Here is a 25,548-nt window from a genome sequence, read left to right as displayed (position 1 = left end):
AACCTTTGGGAGCCAATGAGATCATGTCTGTCTCATACTAGTACTAAAAGACTCAAGAGTTGTGATCTAGTCAATATGGTATTTCTTTTTTTTGGGGGGGGGGATTACTAATTATACCCATTTTACAGATTTTAAAGTCTTTATTATCCTCTGTACTAATATTTTTCCCCCTCTGTCAAGCAGTAGCAGGTTTCAGGTTAGTTGCTTGCAGGTTTGCTTCCCGTTTTGAGGCGAAATGAGTGACATGGAGTCTGAGTATTTTCTTAGTGTAACTTGTTTATGTACATTATATACTACAGTTCTTGAAAAGAGGTGGCCACAGAAAGTATGCAGGCAACTCCTTTATTTTAGAAATCTCAGCCCAAACACCAGTGCCGGGTTCCCAGGATGCAACACTGCACCAAGAATTGACTCTAGTTAGAGAGGTGAAGTCAGAAGGTAAATTTTTGCTATTTGCCACAGCAACCTCTCAAAAACAGCATCACAACAATAGTATTTCTCCAAAGACTGTACAGTGGCTCGCATTCTAAGAAAGAGAACTTGTCATACTATATGTAACAGTGCTATCTGATGACTCTTGCCATAATATATAACTTTTGGTGCAATTCTTTAAAAAAAATCATAACAATTTTTTTGTAGTTGTCAATGGAAGATGACATTTCATGCCTCTTTTTTTTAACTTTAGCTGCTTCAAACAGTTAGAACATCTTAATGGCTATGAGCTAATCCAGAAGAAATCTCCTATAAAGTATCCTTTGAATTGACTTGTTGTTGCGGTTCAGTGATGAGACAGAACACAGCTTTTTGCAAGCAAGCAGGCTGGTCAGCGGAGATGGGCTGTTCTGCCCCCCCTGCCTTCCACCTTCTCCTTTTATTATATTTCTCCCCCTAAGCATTACACACTGCTACACAAAGGAATGTATGACGTTGATTCATATGCTTAGTTACCATCCTCTATCTACTACAATCCTGGTTCTCAGGCCTTGAGCCCAGGCTAAAGAAACCTCCCACAGTTGCTGTCCAAACAATCAAGTTCTCAGGGTTCATATCTAGCCCTTGTCCTTGGATAGAGCAATGTGTGCATTGCTCCTAGGAGACAGTCAGGGTGTGCCCCGCCTGCTTCCAGGTGGAATAGCTAAACATGACCCCTTCATCTCCCCTTTTTTGTTTATTGATAATTGGCCATCTCATGGTAGCCGCCAATTTGTTTTATCATGCTATTTAACTCCCAGACAGACAAGGACATAACCTGGGGAGCTTTCCAGGGCAAAAATTTTACAAAGTCTTAACAAGGAAGGAATACATTGTACACAGCAGCAACAAAAAATAAGCCCAATGATTACAAACACAAAATAACCAAAAGCTTAACATCTGCAATATAATCATCTAAAAGAGGTACACTTCTTTTACTACAATTGTGACCAGCAAAAGGCAATATAAGTATCATTCTACTAAGACAGCAAAGGGTGCCATCACTTAAATTTGCAGGAATATAATTAAAGGTGCATGAACCACAAGTAAAAACCCATCCTGATGGTAGGATGATATGGCCATAATTATATAAAACATTAACAGCATGGGAACAATTTAAAAGGGATTGAGAAATTTTTTGACAGCCTAAGGGCACCTTTGTACTAGTGCAGTTAACTACACGCGCACAGGTGACATTGTGAGCCCCGGCCGGGTACGGTGTGTGAAGGGATATAGCCGTGCAAGGCGGAGTATAGTTGGCCGGGCCCCAATTAGCCATGCTAAAATACTGGGAGAAAAGATTAGCATAAGCAAAGAGCAGTATCTTATTCTCCTTCGGGCTTGTAACGGGGGAGGCGCTTCCGAGCCAACCCCTACAAAAAATAGCAGGCACAAAAGGCACACAATCATCACAGAATTAGCAGTGATTTGGGCGAGAATCGCCACAAACAAAGTCTTAGGAGTTTCTGGCTGCTGATCTGCTGCCAGTTTTCGTTGAGCCGTGGCGACCAATGCTTTTACCGCTCCCCCTGTCACGGGCTGGCTTGGGACGTTACGCCTCCTCCGTTTCCGTCCCGCCGTTGTCGACTCGGGGGGCAACGCGGTCTCCTCCAAGGTCAGCTGAAACTCTGGTATGGGATTCGACAGCCCCTGGTGCCATGCCATGTTGTTTAAGTGCTGGTCGCACGCACCGGGCTGGAACCCACAACGGTCCTGCAGGGAGAGACACAGCAGCATATCCCCGACCCCAAGTGATTAGAGGTGCTGGGCCCAGCCACTGTGGATCGGGCAGCTGACGGTAAAAGACACGCGGTCTTTCCAGTACCTCAGATTTGTGAAAATGCCGATCCGCAGGGGTCTGCTGATCTGCATTCAGTGTTAAATTATTTAAAGTAAACAAGAGAATATACATCTGTTGTTGAATGTCTCCTAAGGTTCGGAGATGCAGCTCCCCTTGTTTTAATTGTTTATCTAGCAAGGTTTTGAGTGTGCGATTGGCACGTTCAACAATGGCTTGGCCCGTGGAATTATAAGGGATTCCGTGTTTAAGACGGATGTCCCAGCGGGCACAAAAGGTGGAGAGGGCTGCAGAGCAGTAGGCTGGGGCATTATCTGTTTTAATTTGGCAAGGGCGACCCATAACAGAAAAGCAGGCCAGCAAATGGTGAATAACTTTGTTAGTGGCTTCCCCACGTTGTGGGGTTGCCCAAAGGAAGCCTGAATAAGTATCAACGGAAACATGTAAAAATGAATAGGGGCGGAATTGTGGTACATGAGTAACATCCATTTGCCACAGCTGATTTGCTGCGGTACCTCGGGGGTTAACGGCATAAGAAAAAGTAGGAGCAGCAGCAGCACAGTGGGGGCAGGAACGAACAATGGAACGTGCATGATCAGCAGGAATGTGAAACTGCTGGGCCATCAGATGTTAATATCGAGGGTGGTGTCTAACTTTGTAAGTAAATCACGGCCCCAAATATTGAGGTGGACAGGGAGCACAAAAGGGCGGATTGTAGCAAGGGCACGGCCTCCTGGTTTAGAGACCGTGACCCAAGACAAACTTTGGCGCCCGGGTTTGCTACCCCCAATCCCCCACAACTCTTTAGAAGGAACCTTAGGCCAACTAACCGGCCACTCCAGATCACGAATCACTGTAACGTCAGCTCCAGTGTCCACCAGCCCTGTAAAAGGAACATCATTTAAGAGAAGTGTTAACTGAGGTTTCGAGGGGCGGACTGACATTGTCAGAGCAACAAGTGGAGACGACGCGCTGTGAGACGGCGAGTGAGACAACGTAGATCCAAAGCCTCCTCCGCCCCGAGTTCGATCCTCGGCAGCTGGCACCTGATAGGGGACTAAAATCAATTGTGCAATTGACCGTCCACGCGGGAGCGACTGTGGAAGATGAGTCCACACCTGAACCTTAATAATGCCAGTGTAATCAGCATCAATGACCCCTGGAATGACAAAAAAGCCCTGTTTCCCAGCATGTGAGCGAGGGAGAACAAGACCTACAAAGCCGGCAGGGAGAGGTCCCGTCACCTGTGTAGGTATGGCACAGACCTCCCCTGGCAGCTGAAAGTCAGTGTCCTCCTGCAATCTGTTGGTAAAATCCAAAAAGGACTCTAAGGCACCCTGACGGATACTGACAAAGCTTTTGGTAGGCTTGCCTGAATCTGGGACCTTCTTGAAAGCATGCTGGGCACAGGTGGAGATAATGGGGAAGACGGCCGGAGGGAGTTGAGACTGCATCCCAATAGTAGCAAACTGGCCCTCCCCTGCCAAATGCTCATAAATGATACCTTGCTCTCTATATACCTGGGCTTGGCGTTCTGCCATCTGCCGATACTCACTAAGCCAAATAACATACTGACTGGGTGACAACATCATGCGCAGCAGCGTTTTCCAATCCTCAGGGATTAGGGAGTACCCAGCACCCATCCCTTCAATGAGACCACGCACAAAGGTGCTAGTCAGGCCAAATTCACGAATTGCTTTCTTTACCTCTCTAACCACCGAGTATGGCAGAGTGGTCCAGGTGCCCACGGGGTTGCCCTGGTCATCATTCTGCCAGGTCACCGGGCAAACGGAGACCAGATCAGCCAGCTCCTCTGCTGTAAGATCTGATCGAGCTTTCGCTGCGTGAACCATTTGTTGCACCAGCGAAAGCTTCTGAGCAGATGCAGATGACTCTCCGGGGGGCCCCATGGGGGGAGGGTGATCACACACCGGCTCCGGTGGGGAAGGCCAGGGAGGCGGTGGTAATAGAGGCACTGGGGGCGAAGCAGGGGGAGGGATGGCTGCAGGAGCGGACGGGGGTGGCAGGATCGGCAGCTCCTCTGTTGGTGCTGAAGAGGGCCTTTCCGAGGCGACACGCTGTGTCGCATCGCCAGGAGGGGGGATGGCTGCAGGGGCGGATGGGGGCGGCGAGAGCACCAGCCTCGCGAGGGAGGGTCTGTCCGAGGCGACACGCTGTACCACGTCGCGGCAGAGGTGCCAGGCATGTAAAGCCTGCACGGGTGCCCGAGGCTCTTTGTGCAATGTCTGGCCCAATCGCTCCCAGTCCGCTAGCTTAAGGCTTCCAGCTTCAGGATACCACGGGCACTTGGCACGCACCTCCTGTAGCAGGAGAGTGAGTTCTCGAGCCGGGCAGTCATGCTGAGCCTTACGCAGCAAATACTGCAGCTCATTACGGTGTTGCACTTGCAAAGCAGAGAGGGAGCTTCCCATACTTACCACAATGAAAAATACTCACCGGGATCCACGAAGTGGATGAGTGACGCGTCTGAAACCCTTGCCGGGCGAGGTGAGTGCTGAGGGCCCCACGTTTGGGCGCCAGTTGTTGCGGTTCAGTGATGAGACAGAACACAGCTTTATGCAAGCAAGCAGGCTGGTCAGCGGAGATGGGCTGTTCTGCCCCCCCTGCCTTCCACCTTCTCCTTTTATTATATTTCTCCCCCTAAGCATTACACACTGCTACACAAAGGAATGTATGACGTTGATTCATATGCTTAGTTACCATCCTCTATCTACTACAATCCTGGTTCTCAGGCCTTGAGCCCAGGCTAAAAAAACCTCCCACAGTTGCTGTCCAAACAATCAAGTTCTCAGGGTTCATATCTAGCCCTTGTCCTTGGATAGAGCAATGTGTGCATTGCTCCTAGGAAACAGTCAGGGTGTGCCCCGCCTGCTTCCAGGTGGAATAGCTAGACATTAACCCTTCAACTTGTAACCATAACTTTTTTGCTTTGATTGAAGAATGGATCAGAAGTATAAATAAACTTTACATTAAGACCTTCTCTATTGAGTCAAGTAATATTCTGTAATATGTTATGCTTCATAAAAGAGTATGACTTCCATGTTCTGCTGTGGTCATGTGAACTAAATGCTTAATATCTTTAGGATATCTGTTGGAACTGGGGTAATGAAAAAGAAGTCCTAAAGCATCTTTGTCATAGAATTTAAGACCAGAAGGGATCACCAGGTCATCTAGTCTGACATCCTGTGTACCACAGGTCACCAACACCACCCAGCACTTGCACACAAAGCCCAATAACCAAAATGAAACCAAAATATTATAGCCCCATGAGACTAATTTATTGTGCCCCACAGGCAGAGAATTTGAGGGATCAAGGTGCACCAGTGCCTAAGGCCTCTGCAGTATCAAGGAAATGATTAAGTAAGATATACCCAGATAATCCTGGCAAGTGGCCTGCATCCACATGCTGCAGAGGAAGGTTAAAAACCCGCAAGCTCACTGCCAATTTGACCTGGGGAAAATTCCTTGCTGACCCCATATATGGTGATCAGTTAGGCCCTGAGCTTGGGAGTGAGAACCAGCCACCCAACACTTGAGAGAATGTTCAATGCCACCTCAGAGCAGTGGCCCACCCTGTCCAATGTGGTCATCTCTGAGGCTATAGAGTTTCGAGGAGATACATCAGTTTCTGCAGGAACAATATTGGTTTATGAAACTAAAAATGCTATACTTTCAAAAACGCAAATTATAAATGGCCAAATCCTTAGTTAGTTTAAATTAGGGCTGTCAAGCGATAAAGCGCAATTAATCGCACTGTTAAACAATAATAGAATACCATTTATTTAAACATTTTTGGGTGTTTTCTACATTTTTAAATATATTGATTTCAATTACAACACAATACAAAGTGTACAGTGCTCTTTTTTTATTAGAAGTGTTTGCACTGTAAAAAGCAAAAAAATAATATTTTTCAATTCACCTAATACAAGTACTGTAATGCAATCTCTTTATAATGAAAGTTGAACTTACAAATACAGAATTATGTACAAAAATACTGCATTCAAAAATAAAACAATGTAAAATTTTAGAACTTGCATGTCCACTCAGTTCTACTTTTTGTTCAGCCAATCTTTCAGACAAACAAGTTTGTTTACATTTGCAGGACATAATGCTGCCTGCTTCTTGTTTACAATGTCACCTGAAAGTGAGAACAGGTGTTCTCATGGCACTGTTGTAGCCGGCGTCGCAAGATATTTATGTGCCAGATGTGCATGCTTCAACCACCATTCCAGGGGACATGTGTCCATGTTGATGACGGGTTCTGCTCGAAAACCATCCAAAGCAGTGCAGACTGATGCATGCTCATTTTCATTATCTGAGTCAGATGCCACCAGCAGAAGGTTGATTTTCTTTTTTGGTGGTTTGGGTTCTGTAGTTTCCACATCACAGTGTTGCTCTTTTAAGACTTCTGAAAGCATGCTCTCTACCTTGTCCCTGTCAGATTTTGGAAGGCACTTCAGATTCTTAAATCTTGGGTTGAGTGCTGTAGCTATCTTTAGAAATCTCACATTGGTACCTTCTTTGTGTTTTGTCAGATCTGCAGTGAAAGTGTTCTTAAAATGAACATGTACTGGGTCATCATCCGAGACTGGTATAACATGAAATATATGTCAGAATGTGGGCAAAACAGAGCAGAGGAAATACGATACCCCCAAGGAGTTCAGTCACAAATTTAATAAACTAATTATTTTTTTAATGAGCATCGTCAGCATGAAAGCACATACTCTGGAATGGTGGCCAAAGCATGAAGGGGCATACGAATGTTTAGCACAGGGGTCTCAAACTCATGGCCTGCAAACCTCCCCAATGTGGCCTGCGGGGCTCCAGCAGTTTTGGGGCCGGGTCTCTCCCTTGGCCCCACCTGCTGCCCCCGGGCGCTCCCCCCACCTCCCAGGTGATTTAAAATGGCTTGGGGCCCTGGCAGCGCAGCGGAGCTGAGCGGCATCTGCCTGCTCACTCCACGTGTCTGCCGGCCCCTCCCTGCGGCCATGGGGCAGGGCGGGGCTGTGCCTCCATGTGCTGCCGCCACCCCAAGGGGCCAATGGGAAGCTGCGGGGGTGGTGCCTGGGGGCAGCAGTGTGTGGAGGCCCCCTGGGCCACTCTGCCCTGGAGCCCCAGGTAAGCATCGCACCCCTGACCCCCTCCCCAAGCCTGCACCCCCACCCCCTCCCCACACACCCCCAGCCCCCAAACTCCCTCCCAGTACCTGCACCCCTCCCGCTTCTGCCTCCCAGAGCCTGCAACCCCACCCCCTCCTCCGGCACCCTCACCTGCTGCCCCAGCCCAGAGCCTGCACCCAGCACCCAAACTCCATCCCAGAGCCTGCGCCCCAGACCCCCTCCCCCACCCAAACTCCCTCCCAGAGCCCAACCTCTCACCCCTTCTGCACCCAAACTCTCTCTCAGAGCTTGCACCCCAACCCCTTTGTCTTAGTTTTTGTCTTAGTGATTGGCTGAATAACAAGTAGGACAGTGTGGATTTGTAGCCTCTGAAGTTTTCCATTGTTCGTTTTTGAGTGCAGTTATGTAACAAAAAAAATCTACATTTGTAATTTGCACTTTCAGGACAAAGAGATTGCACTACATTCTTGTATGAGGTGAATTGAAAAATACTATTTCTTTTGTTTATCATTCTTACAGTGCAAATATTTGTAATCAAAATATACACGTTGATTTCAATTGCAACACAGAATACAAGATATACGTGAAAATGTAGAAAAACATCCAAAATATTTAATACATTTCAACTGATAGTTTCTTATTTAACAGTGCGATTAAATCTGCGATTAATTTTTCAAATCAGAATTAATTTTTTTGAGTTAATCGCATACGTTAACTGCGATTAATTGACAGCCCTAGTTAAATCTATATAGCTTGTAGACTTAAATGGAGCTACTCCTATGCACAGTACACTTGGCCGAACATATCTAAATCACAGGAATAAACTGTGAAGTTTATTTTAAGAAAATACAAGTCACCAAAAGGATTAAAAAAGCATAATGGCATGTAGGAATTACACTTAAACAAATTTGGAAAATATTTCTTATACTATAGTTAAAAGATATGAAGAAAGATTGAAATGGTATATGTACTCTTTTCCTGTACTTATATAGTTAACATAAATATAAATATATGCATAATATACTTTGGTTTAAAATGGGGTACACTGTGCTCTTTATATCCAAAATTGCTGTGGTTTTTGTGATTATTTTATTTAGTAAATTATTTAAAAAAATCATAAAATTATGGATCACTGAGCTCGACTTCATAGTTAACAGCCTGAATCTGAGATGTGTTCTGTGTGCATGACTCCCATTGGCTTAAAACTTAGTTTTCATCCTAAGACTGATTCTGGAACCCATTTTCTATAACTTTCTGAAAAATAAAAGTTCCTTTCTGTCTGTAATTTATTGTCTGTGGCCTTTAGCCAGACCAGAATTCTTGAGGAAAGTTTGACATTAATGGGAAAAGATATTTTTGAGACATGAGGCTGGACGTCTGGAAGCTTTCCAGTGACTGTTTGTAAAGTCATATCTCAAAAGTTTGTTTTATTCATTAGTCTTTAGAGAGATTTATTGTTTAGGAGTATTTTGGATTAAAGTTGGGGGTTAGATTTTGAGTTATTCTCTGCAAAAATGTGGATCTCTGAAAGACATGCCAGGTCTCATTTGGCAGCTAAACTTAACAGATCTTGTAAAACTTGATATAAACATCACTGATGGAATTTGTAGAGGATAGAGATTCTTTAAATCAAATAGCTCTCATTTCAGGAATGCAATATTGTTAGGATATAGATATTCAGGCCTGTCTGTAAAGGCCTATACTCTAAGAATTTAGGTGTATTCTTATCACTTGGCTAGTGATAGAGGTATAAAAGAAAGAATCAAAACCACTGTCTGCCAGTGTAAGGGCCTTCTCTTACTGTGACAGTTTGTGGCCCTGTGCTTAGGCTCAGGCCTTTGGCTAAGCAGCAGAGGCAGCCATAAGCTGGGAAGCGAACGGTCACATCCTCGCATTCCAAACTAGTCACATTGAAATAAGGTGCTAGTGGGCTGTTAGGCACTATCAGGACAGGATTGTATTCCTATCACCTCCAGAGAAAGGGAAGTGCCTAGAAAATGTAAAAGGAAACTTAGTTTGATAGCATCCTGTCTGGCAAGAACTCACTTATCAATAGCTGGGATGTGAAATCCTCACTTCTGTATTGTTTTGTCATTATAGTTCCCACTTTGCTGTTGTTTGTCTGTATAATCTCTGTCTGGTTCTGTGATTGTTCCTGTCTGCTGTATAATTAATTTTGCTGGGTGTAAACTAATTGAGGTGGTGGGATATAATTGGTTACATAATCATGTTACAATATGTTAGGATTGGTTAGTTAAATTTCAGGAGAATGATTGGTTAAGGTATAGCTAAGCAGAACTCAAGTTTTACTATATAATCTGTAGTCAATGAGGAAGTGACTGGGTGTGGGTGTGGGCATGTGAGATGGGAACAGGGAATGGGGGTAAGAAAATTGGAATCATGTTTTGCTAAAGGGGGAGATGGGAACAGGGAATGGGGATAAGAAAATTGGAATCATGTTTTGCTAAAGGGGGAAATGGGAGCAGGGAATGGGAGTAAGGAAGTTGGAATCATGTTTGGCTAAGGGTAGGAATGGGAACAGGGACACAGGTGTAAGGCTCTGTGGTGTCAGAGCTGGGAAGGAGGATACTAAGGAAGGAAACAGGAATCATGCTTGCTGGAAGTTCACCCCAATAAACATCGAATTGTTTGCACCTTTGGACTTCGGGTATTGTTGCTCTCTGTTCATGCGAGAAGGACCAGGGAAGTAAGTGGGTGAAGGAATAAGCCCCCTAACAAATATTATTAATTATTTTAATTTTATTTGATTTTACTTTATTGTATTAGCTGATCTGGTAGCTTCACCTGTTAAGGGTGTCCAATACTCCTCACTATAAGACCCTGTTTTCAGTTGCTTATAAGCTTGTCAAACTTTAAGCGTTTGGACTACAATTTTACATGCAGAGTTTTTGTCTGAGGCTGAATTCCTTTGCAAAAATGTCAGCTAAAATAGTTCAGCCATTTCTGAAAGCAAGGCTAGGAAAAACTACGTAGTATACCCATGTTAAAAATTCCACAAACCTTTTCTTTGAAAAGCTCTAGTACCCACATGCTTTCGAACAGGATTCTGAAATTTGGCAGAGGGTGGCCCTTGTAATATGGATGTGCCTTTAGCCATCTGTGACAGAGTGAACTAGGCTCTGAGGCCCACTGCTGGTGGCCTTGTGCCCTGCCACACCCTGCCCCAGAAAAGGGCAGTAAAGAGGTCCTCCAAGCTGCCTAGAGCGGCTGTGTGGGATGCAGCCAGTCAGGGCCCAGCAGGTCAGTTTAAGAACAGCTGCAGGGCCAGTATGAGTTTAATTCCTTACTAGAGCTAGAGGAGTGTGGTTGGTGTTCCAGGCTGGCTGCTAGGTCTCTAGAAGGACAAGGCCCTGAGGTAAGTGTCAAGAATGTGCTGGAGCCATGGGGAAGTGGCCCAGGGAATTATAGATGCAACACAGTTTATTTAAGGGGACATTGTGAATATCTTTTATTTATAGGGTCCTTGGGCTGGGACCCAGAGTAGAGGGTGGGCCTGGGGTCCCCCCCCAGCTGCCACCAGCTACTGGGAAAGTGGTCTGCACTTTGAGGCACTGCAGGAGGGGGCTGCACTGTAGTGGCCCAGTTGAAGAACTGGGGCCAGGAAAGCCCTGAGAGGGCAAAGACACTGCCTCCAGGGAAGGAGGCCTGGAACACTGCCCTATTGTAGAGTAGGAACAAACAGAGAGACCTCACAGAGGTACTGAGAGGCCCCTGTTAGACTTCTACCTTGAAAGGGGTTTGCGTTGCTTTTATCTCCCAGACAGACTGTGTATGACTTGGCTGGAGGGCTGAGTCACTGAAGACCCACCACAAACACAGAGAGAGTGCAGGCACATGCAGTGGGTCAGGGGGTGCTCATGAGAGCTGAGTGACCCAGTTACACCATCCCTCTGAAAATCCACGCACATTTGGTTCAGTTCTAAGTCTTTGAAAGATTGCAGTTCACACATGCTCACTAGAGATTTTGAGTTTAGCAACTAAAATCTCTAAAGATTCTGTCCTCACTGAGCATGTTTCAGCATGTGGCCTGCACATGAACCATCCCCGCAAAGCAAGTGAGGATTCTCCAGCATAGGACTATGCTTGCCTCAGAAGGACATTTCCTGTAATTGCTGCTCCCAACTGCTCTGGGCTAGAGTGAGGCCAGGCACTGGAACACAGTCCTTCTCCAAAGAGTTTATAATCTCAATGGACAAGACAAAGGATGGGAGAAGAAGCAGTGACAGAAAGAGAAGTCACTTTCAAATAAAACAGCAGGTCAGAGGTAATGCCAGAAGCAGAACCCATATCTCTTGAATCCCAGTCTAGTATTCTAATCACTCAACTACATTGCCTCCCTGTTCACTTTGCTGGTGAAGAAGACTGAATTTGTAAACTACATAGCAAGAATAGCTTTGGATCAGGAGTTTGGAGGCTCTGCAGACATATTGTGTGGAATTTGTAAGCTCCAGAAATCACGTACTTCCTTTTTAAGGAACATATATGTACTCTTGAGTACAGATGCTCCCTTCTAGGAGAGAAATACTTGTTGATGCATCTTATATTTGGAGCCTTTATCTCACAGGGGAGAAAACTCCCTAATCTCCCCCTACATTTCCAGTCTGGATTATGGATTTGCGCAATCTGTTCCCACTCTGCACAGACTGACTTGCAAACCACCATATAATCACCAGTTACTGGCCACAGACCCGATCCTCCTTTGGGTCACCTGATACCATGGACCAGAAATACCAACACTTTACAGCTACCTTCTACGCAAAAGCTGGAAACACAGCCTTTCCACAGCCCATCCTCCTGCTTTATAGCATATTCACATTTTACCCTCTCCTTTATATCCAGGACTAATACAAAATGAAAGCCAATAGCCTTCTCCATCCAACACTTTAGAATGAGCTAGCAAACCCTGTATCCACTCTATAGTTATCTCAGTCATAACTCTGGGTAGGGCCATGAGATCCTACATTCCAAATATGCATCCATCCACTCTAAAAATGTTGGCAGTGGATGCCAGAGTACCAAGTTCACCCAAGCAGGTCAAAGACTTCCTTCCTTGGAAGGAGAGGCAGGAATCTGTATATATGCAGATTTCAATACATGCTCACTTGTGTCAATAAAATGTTTCTAAAGTTGTTGTAATACTTAGAGTATTACAACAACAGGGGGATAGTGAGATAGGATATGGCTTCAAGAGCTAATCCAAATTGCCTTTTAAATGCTTAGTTTTTCATACTGCTGTGTTCCAATGAGGTTTTTTCCTTTAAGTCATATGTATTTTCAAGCTTATCTCTGTCTAACAAAGTCTTTTGTTTGACAACCAATTAACAGAAGAGACACATAAAATAGTAATTCTGAAGTCTATAACTACTGAGGAAAATAATCAATTCATTATATTTGAGCTGGTCAAACATTTTCCGACAAAATAATTTTCCATCAGAAAATGCTTTTTCCTTGAAATTTAAACGTTCTGTGAGAACATGTCAGTTTTGACAAAATTTTGTTTAAAGAAATCTAAATGAAGCATTTTTGGTTATGTCGTAGTGAAATGTTTAATTTTTCAATTTGAAAGGACTTCATTTAGCAGTTTATTTTAGTTTACATTATGGGTTGTAATAGCTAAAATGAAGTCAAAAGAAACATTAAGTGTTTTGATTTTATCAAAGAAAAATATTCTGATTGACCCCAGATTTTTTTTTTGAAAATATTATTTCATGGCAAATTTCACATTTTGTTTCCTTCCTGATTTGGAACAAAAACAAATGGGGACAATTTTGGTTCCTGCACAACTCTACATTCTATTTAATATTACTAAAGATGATTGTTCGTCATTAAAAATTAATAACATTTATAATTTTAGTTTAAAGAAGGAAAAGTTGTGGCACCCTCTATTTTAATTAAAGGCCAAAATTTGAAACCTTGGTGCTTTAAAGTTAGGCTCCTAAATTCATATGTAGCCTTCTCTTTATGTGTCTAAATGGGAATTTGGAAGCGTAACAATAGGCAAGTATTTTTGTAAATTTTCACTTATATGCAATACAATGCTATCAGCTAAGAAAAAGAGAGAGGAAATTATATAGTTGGTTCACACTTCTGGTTTCAAATCCCAGGCAGAAGTTTCAGAAGCTTAAAAGTAAACTAATGAAGTTAGAACATCCAGGGCTATATTTTCAAAATACCCTCTGAATTTCATTAATTCAGCTTTGAAGTGGTTCTCTGCTGGTGCATGATTGGGTCCTAAGTAATTAGATAGCTAAATCCCATCTTTTTCCTTCCAATGGATGTTAGACACCTAAATAGCTTTGAGGATCTGGGCGTAGAAGTCTAAATTCTGTCATCTGTCTGTATTTTGTTGCACCTGAAATTGTAAGCAAATTAGATGGTGTTATTGAAAAGTATCTAAATACCTGTTCATGATGGGTCAAAAAACTTACAAGCAATATCATTTCAACTCTGAGTGGCGAGTGTATGTGAGTGAGGGTCTGTTATTATCACTACTTCCAGAGAACAAAAATTCTGGATAAGTAATTTGTCTCCTATATGATGATGGAGGGAGAGAGAAGAGTAAAAAGGTAAGGGGGAAGTGAGGACAGAGATGGAGGTGCAATGGAAAGGAGGAAATTGAGCGAAGAGAAACTGATGTTCTGAGCATAGAAAGAGGAATTGTAATTTTTTGTAAGGTTCCATTTTCTGCTACTGATGTGTGTTGCCTCAATATTTGCAGAAGTCCCTATAGTAAGCATATAAGGAATACTGCAAAGAGTGAGGTAACCTATTAGTTTTAAAGGTGACTACTGTAAGTGAGATTATATAGCTTTTATTCTCCTATGATTCAAGTATAAAAATAAAAAGCTGTCGGTTGTATGTCAGATTTGAGTTCTCAGAATGTAACTGTATCACCATTGTGCCTGACTTATACTTTTGCTGGATCAGTGTGGCAGTAAATGCTTTTTAAGTGTATCTGGATTTCTAATAACTTATCCTATGTATGCCTTTTATCATGTTTGAGATAATGTGTTAGAAATGCAATACTTTATCACTGGGGACATGCAACAAGCAGTAAGTGAAAATGTCCAGTCACAGCCTCTCTAATTATAAATATAAATAAAAATGCTAGGGCTTTGCCCCAGGGAATTTAGTACACATAAAAGAGCTCTTTAAGAGTATTATTGTGCTAAAATGATCATTTCCTTTGAGTATCTCTTCAGTGGAAGCCGGCAGCTGTGAAAGGAAACATTACATATTAACCCACTTTTCACATGCTGTGGGAGGAGTCTGTGATTCCTAGGCGTGCTGGGTTGCTTTGAGATGACGCTATCATCTGGAATCAAACTACATCTTTTTACAATGGCTCCTGGAATGTTTTGAATTCTCAAGAAACTGAAGGTTCCTAGGACTATGAAGGAGAAAGGACATAACTTCAAATTGTTTTTCAAAGGACTTTTGAAAGGCCACATTTCTGCAGTAGCTCTGCATGAATTTGGAGTGCTCAGGGACTGTCCTTTTTGTAGTACAACACAAAATGTTCAGGAAAAATTTCAGCCTTATAATGTGCTTCATATGTAGCATCAAATATAAAAAGAATAGTGGGTTTTTTAGGTCAAAATCATAGCCATACTCCAGAAGATGGCACTATATAGTTTTTTATCACAATTTTGCAAATGGTGTAAATGTGTACTCAGATTTCCCCCCACTAATTTGTACTTGCTCAGGTGCCTCCCTATCCCTTCTGAGAACTACATTAAGTAAGTGCCACTTCACGGAAGATAGTCATTAGTGCAACAGTAACATAAGTCTGCCTTGGACTATATTATATTAAACTTCTCAGTTTTCTATACACACCGTGAAGAGAAACATTGAGACCTGAAGCCTGTTGTTTTTTTTCTTATGGGCATAAATATTCCATTTGCAAGCAACGTATGGAGAAGCTCAGCATATTAGCATATATATCAGCTGAGACATCATGTTGGCAATTAGCAATTTTTAATTTAAAAAGAAGAGTGAGTGCAGAATCTGAAGCTACACACGCCTATCAGCCTTTTGATAGAAATTGGCATTGTAAATTAACTAGGGAACAGTTAGCTAAGGTCAATTACATTAAGAAAAAGGTTGTGATTTTAATTTCCCCCACAAGAAAATTACCATACCAGCATATCAGGGGAGCTTTCTCTCTTCAAAGCAGTGGATCTGTCACAAAAAAAAGAGAAATGTAATTAAAGTGCTCAAGTTCTTTAAACTGCTAAAGTAGATGTTGCTGAAGTTTCCCTGACAGGAAGTATTTTCCAACCTCTAATGGACGCCAATGCAGGGTAATCTTATAAAGGCATTAACTGGACGTGGATATTATAATGTCCATTACAGAGATCTTTAGAAGGTCCACCTGAAGATCTCCATCTGCAACAGCAAAGTATCAGCAGCAAATTATTCAGGTTGGGAGGATCCGACAGAGCCACCCTTAGCAAGGTTAGGGTTGCAAGTTATTTCCCTCTTCTGAGACTCCCTGTGATTCCAATAATTCGAAGGGAATTATTTAGTTCAAAAGGAATTATTTTGAGGAAGTTGTATAGCCTGTGTTATACAGGAGGCCAGATTAGATGATCGTAGTGGGGCCCTTCTGGCCTTGTAATCTATAAAGCGGATCAGACCAAAGGTTTTGTGGAGGGTATTCAAGATGTTTCCTTAGGGCATCCCTCCATTTATCTGACTTGTTTAAATATAAAAGAGTTGAATTAATCTTCAGATTACCATCTGGGTCTTGCTGCAGACATACAGTCCAGTTCTTTCCACGCCTAACTGCCAACAGTTTTAGAAAAGATTTTTCAAAAGTCATCTGTTCTAATAAGCCAGGGGACTTGGGAGCTACAGGTTTCCTGTTTGCCAGAGGGTTTTAGCACTAAGCACCTGATACAGTGCCCACTGAAATGAGAGGAAGGACTCCGATGGACTTTGTTGGCCATTGGATTGAGCCCAGTTACAGCACTTCACAAACATGGCTTCCCACAGATTACTTGTGATGTAGGTATTATCCTTAATTGTGCGTTCTGAAACAACATTAAAAACAGTTTTCTGCAGGCTACATTAGCACTTACACTGTTACTTATCTATAGTTCCATCTAATTTGTTTGTGTAGTTCCCATCATCTTATTCATACTGATGTGGGGAGATCCATTGCTGCAAATCATTTTCAGCTACTATTTACATCCCTTGTATGGGCTCGATTTAAGGTCACTGATGCATAACAGACACCATATAGGGAATAAGATGACTAGGTAGATGTGATAGCAACTGTTTAGACGGTAGGGTTGCCAACTTTCTAGTGGCAGAAAACTGACCACCCTTGCCCTACCCTTTCTCCAAGGCCCCGTCCCCTGCTCACTCCATCCCCCACTCCATCGCTCGCTCTCCCCCACCCTCTATCAGTTCTCATTTTCACCTGGCTGGGGCAGGGGATTGGGGTGTGGGAGAAGGTACGGGCTCTAGACTGGGGGTGCAAGCTCTGGGGTGGGACCATGGCTACTAGGCCGCCCCTAAGCCTAGTAGCCAGAGGGAAATAGCAGCAGCTTTCTGGGAGCCACGTGCAGCTGGGCAGTGCTGACTGGAGCCACCAGGGATGAAAACCAGACACCTGGCAACCCTATTAGACAGTAATGAGTATGGGATAAAGGAGGAAGTAAATCAGTGGAATATTTTCACTTAATGTAGCAATATCAGGTATTTTTGAATGTCTTAATTCAAGCAGTATTTTTCATAAAGGCACACAGATTTTAAACTCAATCCTCCAGACAGGGAGGGAATCTTTCAGCAAAAAACCACAATAATAAATTTTTTCTTATAAAAACAACAAACAGAAGATAAAGGATGCAGCTACCTCAAATACATCTCAAATAATCCACATGGACAAGGGGAGTGATTTTAGGGCCTGTCTACACTACAGCCCCATAGTGGAGACATCAGCCCAATAATTACTACCCTCAGTTCAGCTCCCTGCTGGAAGCCCAGCTTCCCCCCTCTTCCCACTAGCTCTCGGCTCCATGCTCTCAGCTGGGAATTGGGATCAGCCGCCCAGGCTTCGTCCCTCCCTGAGCTGGGAGCAGCCTGGCTAGGGATGGGGAGCTGAGGACTGCTGAGCTGTAGCTGCCCAGCGTTCTTGTCAATTTCACAGCTCTAGCATGGAGCTGTGAAATTGACAAGACAGCCAACAACAGCTGATACTGCATCACCCTAACTACACTGACATAAGCCCTACTCCTCTCGTGGAGCTGGGGTTATGATGTCGGTGTAGTAGGGCACTTACAGCGGCCGGAGCAAGACTAGTGTGTACACTGACAATTAGGTCAACGTACGCTGCTTTACATCGACCTAACAATGTAGTGTATACCAGGCCTTAGATTTACCAACCATGAAACTTAGGTAATATGATAATGTTGGTGTTGTGGATATCCTTTCAATTTATAGTTGATGAAAGGTAACTAAGTAGAAACAAAATTATTTTAAACTTTCCCTTACAGTACTTGCTGACTGTCGGTCTCGTGCCAGTATTTAGCCTTAGATGGAGTTTACCACCAGCTTTGGGTTGCATTCCCAAGCAACCCGACTCCAAGAAGAAACAAAAGACATTCTGAATAAAAGCTTCACTGGAATTTGATGCTACCAGGAAAAGACAATGGACTAAAAGAACGATAATAAATAATATGCCCCAGTGATAAAAGGTACATGAATTTTTATGTTAACAGCATAGATGATAAAACTGGTAACATTTCTCACAGCATATAAGATCAATAAATTTTGAGAGTTTCATACATTCCCACAGTGAGCTTGAACACATACACAAAATAAATTATAGATCAGAGTTGAGACTGGGTGTGATGTTTCTAAAACAAGAAAATTGTCAGCGTTAAAGATAAGTCCAGCACAATCTTTATTATATTGAACCTAGCCTTGCTGTTATAATTTAATGAGGATATGTAACCTGTCATTTAAATCAATTTCTGTACCAGATGACTGGAGGATAGCTAATGTGACACCAATTTTTTAAAAAGGCTCCAGAGGAGATCCTGGCAATTACAGGCTGGTAAGACTGTAGTAAAGAACAGAATTATCAGACACCACGATGAACATGATTTGTTGCGGAAGAGTCCACATGATTTTTGTAAAGGGAATTTTGCTTCGTCAATCTACTAGAATTCTTTGAGGGGGTCAACAAGCATGTGGACAAGGGGGATCTAGTGGATATAGTGTATTTAGATAGTATATTTTGACAAGGTCCCTCACCAAAGACTCTTAAGCAAAGTAAACTGTCATGGCATAAGAGGGAAGGTCCTCTCAGGATCAGTAGCTGGTTAAAAGATAGGAAACAAAGGGTAGGAATAAAGGGTCAGTTCTCAGAATGGAAAGAAGTAAATGGTGGTGTCCCCCAAGGGTCTGTACTGGGACCAGTCCCATTCAACATATTCATAAATGATTTGGAAAAAGGGGTAAACATTGAGGTGGCAAAATTTGTAGATGATACAAAACTACTCAAGATAGTTAAGTCCACAGCAGACTGTGAAGAGTTACAAAGGGATCTTACAAAACCGGGTGACTGGACAACAAAATAAAAGATGAAATTCAGTGTTGATAAATGCAAAGTAATACACATTGGAAAATATAGTCCCAACTATACATAGAAAATGATGGGGTCTAAGTTAGTTGTTACCACCCAGGAAAGAGATCTTGGAGTCACTGTGGATAGCTGTCTGAAAAAAAAAACACTCAATGTGCATCGACAGTCAAAAAAGCTAACAGAATTTTGGGAATCATTAATAAAGGGATAGATAATAAGACAGAAAATATCTTATTGCCTCTATATAAATCCATGGTACACTCACATCTTGAATACTTCATATAGATGTGGTTTCCCCATCTGAACAAAAATATATTAGAACTGGAAAAGGTACAGAAAAAGGCAACAAAATTATTAGGGGCATGGAACAGCTTCCAATTGAGGAGAGATCAATAAGACTGGGACTTTTCAGAGAGATGACTGGTGTGGAGAAAGTAAATAAGGAAGCATTATTTTCTCCTTCTCATAACACAAGAACTAGGGGTCACCAAGTGAAATTAAATGATGAAATGAACAGGCAGCAGGTTTAAAACAACAACAAAAAAGGGGGGGGGAGGAGGAAGTATTTCTTCACACAATGGCTGGGCAACCAGTGGAACTATTTGCCAGAGGATGTGGTGAAGATCAAGACTGTAAGCGGGTTCAAAAAAGAACTAAATAAAATCACAGAGGATAGGTCCATCAATGACTATTAGCCAGAATGGGCAGGGATGGTGTCCCTAGCCTCTGTTTGCCAGAAGCTGGGAATGGGTGACAGGGAATGGATCACTTGATGATTACCTGTTCTGTTCATTCCCTCTGGAGCACCTTGTATTGCTGACTGTCAGAAGACAGGATACTGGGCTAGATGGATCATTGGTCTGACCCAGTATGGCCGTTCTTATGGAGAACTGCCTAAATTACCATTTCAAGATTAAAGGCTTACGGCCAAATTACACAGTGATTACATCATGTAATTCCAGAGTAATTCCATTTGCTTCAGTTTAGTAACTCCAGATTTACAACAGTATAACTAGGTTTCAGAGTAACAGCCGTGTTAGTCTGTATTCGCAAAAAGAAAAGGAGGACTTGTGGCACCTTAGAGACTAACCAATTTATTAGAGCATAAGCTTTCGTGAGCTACAGCTCATTTCCTCAGATGCATATCGTGGAAACTGCAGCAGGCTTTATATATACACAGAGAATATGAAACAATACCTCCTCCCACCCCACTGTCCTGCTGGTAATAGCTTATCTAAAGTGATTTCCAGCACAAATCCAGGTTTTCTCACCCTCCACCCCCCCACACAAATTCACTCTCCTGCTGGTGATAGGCCATCCAAAGTGACAACTCTTTACACAATGTGCATGACAATCAAGCTGGGCTATTTCCTGCACAAATCCAGGTTCTCACATCCCCCCCACCCCCATACACACACAAACTCACTCTCCTGCTGGTAATAGCTCATCCAAACTGACCACTCTTCAAGTTAAAATCCAAGTTAAACCAGAACATCTGGGGGGGGGGGTAGGAAAAAACAAGAGGAAACAGGCTACCTTGCATAATGACTTAGCCACTCCAAGTCTCTATTTAAGGCTAAATTAATAGTATCCAATTTGCAAATGAATTCCAATTCAGCAGTTTCTCGCTGGAGTCTGGATTTGAAGTTTTTTTGTTTTAAGATAGCGACCTTCATGTCTGTGATCGCGTGACCAGAGAGATTGAAGTGTTCTCCGACTGGTTTATGAATGTTATAATTCTTGACATCTGATTTGTGTCCATTTATTCTTTTACGTAGAGACTGTCCAGTTTGACCAATGTACATGGCAGAGGGGCATTGCTGGCACATGATGGCATATATCACATTGGTGGATGTGCAGGTGAACGAGCCTCTGATAGTGTGGCTGATGTTATTAGGCCCTGTGATGGTGTCCCCTGAATAGATATGTGGGCACAGTTGGCAACGGGCTTTGTTGCAAGGATAAGTTCCTGGGTTAGTGGTTCTGTTGTGTGGTATGTGGTTGTTGGTGAGTATTTGCTTCAGGATGCGGGGCTGTCTGTAGGCAAGGACTGGCCTGTCTCCCAAGATTTGTGAGAGTGTTGGGTCATCCTTTAGGATAGGTTGTAGATCCTTAATAATGCGTTGGAGGGGTTTTAGTTGGGGGCTGAAGGTGACGGCTAGTGGCGTTCTGTTATTTTCTTTGTTAGGCCTGTCCTGTAGTAGGTAACTTCTGGGAACTCTTCTGGCTCTATCAATCTGTTTCTTTACTTCTGCAGGTGGGTATTGTAGTTGTAAGAAAGCTTGACAGAGATCTTGTAGGTGTTTGTCTCTGTCTGAGGGGTTGGAGCAAATGCGGTTGTATCGCAGAGCTTGGCTGTAGACGATGGATCGTGTGGTGTGGTCAGGGTGAAAGCTGGAGGCATGCAGGTAGGAATAGCGGTCAGTAGGTTTCCGGTATAGGGTGGTGTTTATGTGACCTACCCCCCCCCCCCCAGATGTTCTGGTTTAACTTGGATTTTAACTTGAAGAGTGGTCAGTTTGGATGAGCTATTACCAGCAGGAGAGTGAGTTTGTGTGTGTATGGGGGTGGGGAGGATGTGAGAACCTGGATTTGTGCAGGAAATAGCCCAGCTTGATTGTCATGCACATTGTGTAAAGAGTTGTCACTTTGGATGGGCTATCACCAGCAGGAGAGTGAATTTGTGTGGGGGGGTGGAGGGTGAGAAAACCTGGATTTGTGCTGGAAATCACTTTAGATAAGCTATTACCAGCAGGACAGTGGGGTGGGAGGAGGTATTGTTTCATATTCTCTGTGTATATATAAAGCCTGCTGCAGTTTCCACGATATGCATCTGAGGAAGTGAGCTGTAGCTCACGAAAGCTTATGCTCTAATAAATTGGTTAGTCTCTAAGGTGCCACAAGTCCTCCTTTTCTTTTTGCGAACAGTATAACTGAGAGCAGGTTCTGGCCCCTGGATAAAATCGTTGACTGTTCCTTTTATACTCACAAATGGAAAATCTACCTAGTAATTATTTACAGTTTTTATTTTCAAGCTGCTGGGAAGTTTTCCTCAAAAATTCAAATTCCAACACACTTACCTCCTTTCTCCTAAACTCCTCGTTAGAGACATAAGGAGTGAGTCAAAAATGCTGCCAAATATCAGGCCATAAAGCTAATGGCCTATTCAAATTGCTCTGAATGAGAGAGACAATGAAACCACTTATACCAGCTGGTTATTGTGAGCAATTTAGCAAATGAGGTTTCCAGTGTGGGTTGAAAAACTTGCACTATTAACAACATCTGTGAAAAGAATTGTGCTATATTATTCAATATTGTGTTGCATAGCTTTCACGCTACCAGTCTAGTGCTATCCACCAGAAAAGCTAGTGCCAGAAACAAATACAAACTTTCCCTTCTATCTATAGGGAGATCTTATGTCCTCCCAAATTCTGCCTTGCCCTTTGTAAGGCAACCTGTCCCAGGATGAACTAACAAAGTTTCTTGTATCACCTTTGTGATTGGTGAACTACCTGGAATGAGGTTGTAGTCTCCAAGGTCTATAAATTCCAGCAGCCATCACTGGTTTTTACAGCTATAGTGTTTATGAAGCAACAGCCTCAATAAACTTTCTTAAATGTTTACATTAAACAGGCCATGTTCAGCAGTTGCTCCTTCTGCTTAACCACTGTGAACCACCTCCTCCTGCCAGAAGAGAGGAGAGCTATGGAAACTGCTCCCTGGTTCAGCTTCCTGTTCTATCAGCCATGGGACTTTAGAGGAAGGGTATTGCAACAGGAGCCCCAAGAGGATCTTTGGCTGAGTCATGCAGAATTCATAGAATCATAGAATATCAGGGTTGAAAGGGACGCCAGAAGGTCATCTAGTCCAACCCCCTGCTCGAAGCAGGACCAATTCCCAGTTAAATCATCCAGCCAGGGCTTTGTCAAGCCTGACCTTAAAAACCTCTAAGGAAGGAGATTCTACCACCTCCCTAGGTAACGCATTCCAGTGTTTCACCACCCTCCTAGTGAAAAAGTTTTTCCTAATATCCAATCTAAACCTCCCCCACTGCAACTTGAGACCATTACTCCTTGTTCTGTCATCTGCTACCATTGAGAACAGTCTAGAGCCATCCTCTTTGGAACCCCCTTTCAGGTAGTTGAAAGCAGCTATCAAATCCCCCCTCATTCTTCTCTTCTGCAGACTAAACAATCCCAGCTCCCTCAGCCTCTCCTCATAAGTCATGTGTTCTAGACCCCTAATCATTTTTGTTGCCCTTCGCTGGACTCTCTCCAATTTATCCACATCCTTCTTGTAGTGTGGGGCCCAAAACTGGACACAGTACTCCAGATGAGGCCTCACCAATGTCGAATAGAGGGGAACAATCACGTCCCTCGATCTGCTCGCTATGCCCCTACTTATACATCCCAAAATGCCATTGGCCTTCTTGGCAACAAGGGCACACTGCTGACTCATATCCAGCTTCTCATCCACTGTCACCCCTAGGTCCTTTTCTGCAGAACTCCTGCCTAGTCATTCGGCCCCTAGTCTGTAGCGGTGCATTGGATTCTTCCATCCTAAGTGCAGGACCCTGCACTTATCCTTATTGAACCTCATCAGATTTCTTTTGGCCCAATCCTCCAATTTGTCTAGGTCTTTCTGTATCCTATCCCTCCCCTCCAGCGTATCTACCACTCCTCCCAGTTTAGTATCGTCCGCAAATTTGCTGAGAGTGCAATCTACACCATCCTCCAGATCATTTATGAAGATATTGAACAAAACTGGCCCCAGGACCGACCCCTGGGGCACTTGACACCGGCTGCCAACTAGACATGGAGCCATTGATCACTACCCGTTGAGCCCGACAATCTAGCCAGCTTTCTACCCACCTTATAGTGCATTCATCCAGCCAATACTTCCTTAACTTGCTGACAAGAATACTGTGGGAGACCGTGTCAAAAGCTTTGCTAAAGTCAAGAAACAATACATCCACTGCTTTCCCTTCATCCACAGAACCAGTAATCTCATCATAAAAGGCGAATAGATTAGTCAGGCATGACCTTCCCTTGGTGAATCCATGCTGGCTGTTCCTGATCACTTTCCTCTCATGCAAGTGCTTCAGGATTGATTCTTTGAGGACCTGCTCCATGATTTTTCCAGGGACTGAGGTGAGGCTGACTGGCCTGTAGTTTCCAGGATCCTCCTTCTTCCCTTTTTTAAAGATTGGCACTACATTAGCCTTTTTCCAGTCATCCGGGACTTCCCCCGTTCGCCACGAGTTTTCAAAGATAATGGCCAATGGCTCTGCAATCACAGCCGCCAATTCCTGCAAGTGCAGTGTTGTATTAGTTTAGGTGTAATATATAGGCCCAAAGACTTAGAGGTGCTAACCGGACCCTGAAACTGTGCAACGTTAAGTAGTGTTAACCAAGGTCTGGGGTTTGGTGCACAGAGACCACAGGCTGCTTAGCACTATGGAAAACACACCATTAAAAATCTTTTAAGCCCTTTTATTAAAGATACAGGAAAAGAAGGAAAAACAGTTAAAGCATTTTAAATGTAAAGTATTAAGTAAGGCTTTTATTTTAGCATCATCCCTTGTTCCCTTTCCCCATAGCTGGAGAGAGATTTTAGAACCAACCTGCCCCTCCATTCCTCATATGACAGTATTTTGTATAGTATTAAAGATGCTAATAACTGTCCTTTTGAGGAAAAGAGAAGAAGTTAATTGAAATGATCTGGAGCTGCTGCTGCTGTTAAAGTCTGATCCCATTTTCAAGAAGGCAAAACAACAAACATACACACAAAAGGAGAGAGTAAAGGACAGGAAAGATAGAAAGCATAGTTTCTGTCTCTGGTGTTGATTCCTACCTACAGCCTTGCTTTTGGAAAATCACAGGCATGGCACACAGTCTTATTAGCCACTCTAAGACCTGGCAAACTTGTACCAAGATCGGGCTAGTTAGGGTATTGTTTTTATCTGCCTCTCTGCTCACAGGCTTATAGCAGTGATGCAAATATACAGTCGTGGCTGCGTAAGTGGGACTGATTAGACAGAAAGCAAAAGAAAAGAATAGGAAGGAGAAGAAATAAGTTGGGGAAGAAAAAGGATGCATGGTGTGTGTGTATGTGTGTGTGTTAGAGAGAGAGAAAGAGAATGACTATTACATCCCAGGTAGTGTTTGGGATTTAGCCAGAGGCGGTACAGCACCGGGTTCCCTCTCTTTGCCTGATCTGTGAGGGCATCTCTCAGGATCAGGACAAAGAAGGTCTGATTGTGTAAATCCTGGGGTGCTATAAGATCATGAGGGTGGCAGCCATGATGGTAAATCTAGCTCCTTCCCCCTCTTTCAGTCAGACAGCATCTGCTTCCAGCACATATCGCCCCTCCCCCCGCCCCCCCAAAAAAGGCTTTTTTCTAAGACCCCAAAAGAGATTGGTGGATGGAATAGTCTGTCCCCTCATTATTTCATTAATCAATTCGGACTAATTTACAAAACACCAATTTTGATCCATTGATTTCTGGTTCCACACTTCTC

At 43.3% G+C, this 25,548-nt stretch overlaps 1 long non-coding RNA gene across 1 annotated transcript; it reads right to left on the bottom strand.

The window, feature by feature from the left end:
- Positions 1-801: 801 nt before the first annotated feature.
- LOC311516569 lies at positions 802-5,190 on the bottom strand. The gene is made up of 3 exons (XR_014710449.1): positions 4,727-5,190; positions 3,100-3,152; positions 802-2,184 (listed from the first exon to the last, which is right to left on the bottom strand). It is a non-coding gene; the product is annotated as an uncharacterized lncRNA (long non-coding RNA).
- Positions 5,191-25,548: the final 20,358 nt, after the last annotated feature.

This window comes from Lepidochelys olivacea (assembly GCF_965140295.1).
Source record: "Lepidochelys olivacea isolate rLepOli2 genome assembly, chromosome: 2".
In the NCBI taxonomy this organism is placed as follows: Eukaryota; Metazoa; Chordata; order Testudines; family Cheloniidae; genus Lepidochelys; species Lepidochelys olivacea.
Note: the sequence above shows the minus strand (reverse complement) of the source record. Positions and strands in the feature narration are given on the sequence as shown.